This window comes from Anastrepha ludens, chromosome X (assembly GCF_028408465.1).
Source record: "Anastrepha ludens isolate Willacy chromosome X, idAnaLude1.1, whole genome shotgun sequence".
NCBI lineage: Eukaryota > Metazoa > Arthropoda > Insecta > Diptera > Tephritidae > Anastrepha > Anastrepha ludens.
Genome location: NC_071503.1, coordinates 4,151,885 through 4,156,743, shown reverse-complemented (window position 1 = coordinate 4,156,743; position 4,859 = coordinate 4,151,885).

Genomic DNA, 4,859 nt, shown 5'->3' with positions numbered 1-4,859 from the left:
AGAATTATAATATCCGTTTTATCGGCGTTTAATTCCAAGCCTGTCTGAGTTGCCCATTGATGTACTGTTGCTAGTGTATTATTCATTATGTCGCTCACGGTATCTAGGTATTTGCCTGTCACTACTATGGGTATGCTATTTGCATGATGCCGTGCCTTCAAATTTCGTTAATAGCTCATTAGCTGCCAGTAACCAAAGAAGTGGCGATAGAACGCAACGTTGTGGCCTATCGTCACATGCTAGTTTAGTGAGTTTAGCTTCGTTCAATTTCGCTAGTATTATTCTACAACCTGAAAGGTTCTTTATCAATGAATAAACAGCGGTTTCTGTATTTGTTGCATCTAAGTCCCTTAGAAAGGCTTCCCTCGACACATTGTTGAATGTATCACTAATGTCTAGAAATACTCTCAAAGCCTATTCCTTGTACTCTCGAGCTTTCTCTATAACTAGCACTAGTGAGTGTAACGCAGTCTCTGGTAATCTGCCTTTAGTATATTTGTTTTGTGCCTTAGACATAAAGTATGACAACCTATTTTCTCTAATGTGGGCGTCGAGGATTTTCTCAAGCGTTTTCAGAAGGAATGAGGTCAAACTGATTGGCCTATATTCCGTTGAGAGTAAGGGGTTGCTTGTACCTTCTTTCGGTATATGTAAACACAACCCTTGCTTCTCTCCAGAGTACTGGCACATAGTTGAAGCTCAGACATCGTGTGTATATCGCTTTTGGCCATGGTATCAACAGCTGCCCATCCTTTGGAGCATGGTTGGAAAAATTCGAAAAATTCGTTCTAATAATGTCTTTCGGGATGTTTACTACGTTATTTCTTACAGGCTCCTGACTTAAGTAGTCTATACATCTGGGAAAATGCGTAATAACTAGATCATGTAGTGATTCTTCACAACTATGAGTCCAATCCCCTTGGGATTTACATATTAAGTTGGGCGGTGTCCGGTGTTTAGATAACAGTTTCCTGAGCCTAGCCGCTTCGTTTGTGTTTACTATACTGCCATAGAAGCCTTTTTGACTCTCTTTTGGCTCTAAGCACCTCTTTCTTCTATGTTCCTTATTCCACCAAGGTTGCTTCAATCTGCGTTTTAATCGTAGGAGAGTACATGCTGCGTGATATGCTTTATTAAGTGCACTTGTTATCGTTCTAACACTCTCATACAGTTCAACACAGGAGCTGAACCTGCGAGGTCTCAATAGCACTTTCCTAAACAGATCCCAGGTTCGTGTTTCTAGGATTTCTGAAGGTTTTACTCTTTAGCTTGGGCTAGACTGTTATTTTGAAATTTATATATTTATGGTCGGATAAAGATACTCTGCACTTTTCCACTATCGTTCGAGTTATTCATAAAGAGAGTTAAGTCTAGAACATTTTTGGAGGCGGGTCCAATAAATGTTTGTTCCTTATGTCGAAGCTCCCCCAGAGATTGTGATGAGAGTTAGAATCGGAGCCTATAACCAGAGCTTCCTTCCTTCGCTCGGCTTCCTTAACCAGCCTACTAAGGCCATCCGGTGGTGCTTCCCTCTCGTGTGTCATATAACAGGACCCAAAAAGTAGTATTTCATTCCTGTCACCCCTGTCAGGACATACATTTTACTTAACAGGTATTACTGCTCTTACCCTGTTCGTAGAGTTCGGGAAGAATTTGAATTCATCCTTTTCGTACGACCACCTGCTCGATAAGGCAAGCGCAGTGGTCTAAGTAATATAAAGGAGAATTCAAATGGTTCCCCACGGCCATGCACCATGCCGCAGCAAGGCCACAGTTACTCCCCTAGGTGGCCCGGTGTTAGGGAGGCGCCGTTAAGATACAGGCGGTCTGGTAAGCTCCCTGGCTGCAAACCATCCAATGGGCACGGTGTCGCATAACACCCTGGATTAGGATGTGGGCAAGGAGAGGAAATAATAGGATGCCTGGGACTTAGGAATAACAAGGGGTCTTCGTTGTACGGTGATCTTCGCATGGTAATTGGATGGCCTCCTATTTTGCCGGAAAGCGGATAGATGCCTAGCCAATCCCCATATGGAGCTCTTCCCTTAACTCTTGTTGAGGTGGCTTCCATAATCTGGTCATCAAACTACCACTTAAGCCTCCTCACCGCGGCAATGAGACCAACATGATGAGGTTAATTGGTACATATGAAATGACGATGATAACCACGATCTTGGCATAGACACCGTCACTGAAATAGTACAACGAAGCAGCAGTAAGCATATCTTACGACTGCTAGAGCACAATAACTATGAAATGAGACTGATACCGGAAATGGAGCTACAACCAAGAAGACTAAAGCGCAAAACACCCACAGACCTTGCTCATACTATAATATATGTATATAGAATTATAAAAAACTATGTGACGTTAGTAACATTATAACCAAATACCATTAAAGGCAAAAGTGTTCTTTTCCAAAGGGAAGGAAAATTTTAGTTCCAAACCCCAACGCAAATAACTTGTTGTTAATATTAACAGATTGTAATTTATATTGGACTCAAGGCGCCCAAGGATAAACACCTGGAGGTTCAATCTGAAGAGTTCTCACATGAAATCAGGGGAGATCTATCCCACCTCCGAGAATTAGGAATTTTTTGCCAGCTTCTCCATCTCGTCAACAGAGGGAGTGCGACTTTTTGCCCCTCCATCCGGCAACGGCCTCACTTCGTGAGCCCTCACACCCTTGAAGAGGCCACCTCCTTCATCACTTTGATGATCATCTCCTTCGTAAAGGGTGCCAACGGACCAGATCTCAACCGGCTTAGGCATCGGCGATGCAGGAAACACGATGGACAAGCCAACGCAACCCCAGCCATCCTCCAAGGTGTCTCCTTCCTAACCCATATTCATCACCAGCTCCTTCGTTCCTGCCTTGGACACCCTATGCCAATAACTTCTCCGCTTAAACCAAACAACAGACTTGAAGAGGCCCATATACTCCCCAGTCACCTTTCTACATACGGCACCCCTACCGGACGCTGCTAACCCTTCCGGGGAAGCATCCAAATTTTTCCTGAAATCTTCTAGGTGCTTCCCGGCTCGCCCCAATTTCACTCCTCGATCCCCCATCTCGAAAGCGCCCTCGCTCGCCCTTACCGCTGACTTATCTTGAGGTAACTTTTGCGGTACCTTCTTTACTGCCCCTGCAGTATTCTTCAGACTTCGTGGACGGGATCTCAAAACGAGTTACTCCTCCCAGTATGTCGACGATAGCTCCACGCTACCGACCGGAAGAGGGATGTTAGCCCAGGAGACACGCGGAAAACCGACGCCAAAAAAGTCAACGGCACACGCGCACTAACAATCTCACGCGATTTTGCGAGAACAACGGCACTCTCTTGAGCGTTCAATTGTAAACTTGCATATCCTGTAAACTTGTCCCCAAGGGTCGTCCCTATTATCGCCAACAAACATCCTCCACTCTTCCTCCTTAACTTTCGCAAGCATCTTCTTATACTCGTTCATTCCACACCTAAAATGATACGTGAGCTGGGATAAATTCTCCGAATTGGTCCGCCTGGCAAGTTGAAATAAGCACCTTAAGCGCCGGACAGGCCACTTCTTTGAATTCAACTCACTCTTCCACCACTTTACACCTTTTACTTTCACCGCCCTAGCTTTTTTTAACAGCATGTCATTCACTCCCCAAACAAACTAAGCGGTATATCAAATACCGCATCTGTAATAATCTGTCCATATCGGGTCCAGTCAGTATACGAGGTACGCCACCGCCTCAATGGACTCACACATTCCGAAGGAGGATAAATGCAGGCAATGGCCCCCATTGACGGCCCGCCGGCCGAAACGCTGTCCCCGGTAACGAAGAAGGGTCGACCGGTGTAGGTTAACACAGGACTCAAACCGTGGCAACTACACGTACTACTACAAGCGCACTAATCACCAAAAACCCGTGCCAAACAGTAGGCACCAGAAATATATAAGCGCCAAAAAGAAGACGCCAAAAATATAAGCGCCAAACGTTGGTAGTAAATAACAGGCGCCAAAAAGTAGGCATCTAAAAATATGCACCGGAAATTCGCAAACGAGGAAAACCGCTAAAGGAAAACCAGCAAGCGCACAACACACGGCCATGTGCGGTGACCAAAGAGGATATCGGGGAAATAATCCGTCAGCCATGGCAGCGCCCCATACCATGGTAAGGCCACCGGTAAGGCAACCTGAGGCGTTAGACGACACCTTAATTTTGTCCCCCGGCTGCCTAACCCACCCAATAGGAACGGGTGGCATCACACCTTGGGTTAATGGAGTTTTTTTAACAAAATTTACATCTTCGACCTGTGTGGTTCACGGGAGAGGTCCTCCTATCAGCCATATATGCGAAGTGTTCCCTATCTACCACCTAACAACGTGACCTCTAGGAATAACAGGTTGCCCCGAGGGAAAAAATGGTAAACATGTTACAAAATTAAGAATGTAACGTTGTATTTCTTTTATTATTTAAAACTTATAACGTTGTGTTTCTTTTTTCATAAAATATATCTCTCGTATTTTTGATTGTAATAAAAACTCCGGAAAACAAAACCAAGAGCAACACTTGTTTTGAAGCGGCCAGCCAACGCTGTCCACACTGCAAATACAGATATGCTAGCCACAACCACCATGTAGCGGCCAGCCAACGCTGTCCACACTACAAAGGTATTTATTGGCAAGCACCTGAGCTCTGCTCACCGCCGCACAGTGGTGCAAAACTGGAATTTACTATTCAAAACAGTCTACAGCACACATTTCTTGACCGATTTGTAATTTATTTTTTTTGAATTGCTCAGGATAAAATTGCTAACAACTCTGTCGTTGCGGATTTTTAAAATATTTTGCTAATATTGAAATATTTAAAC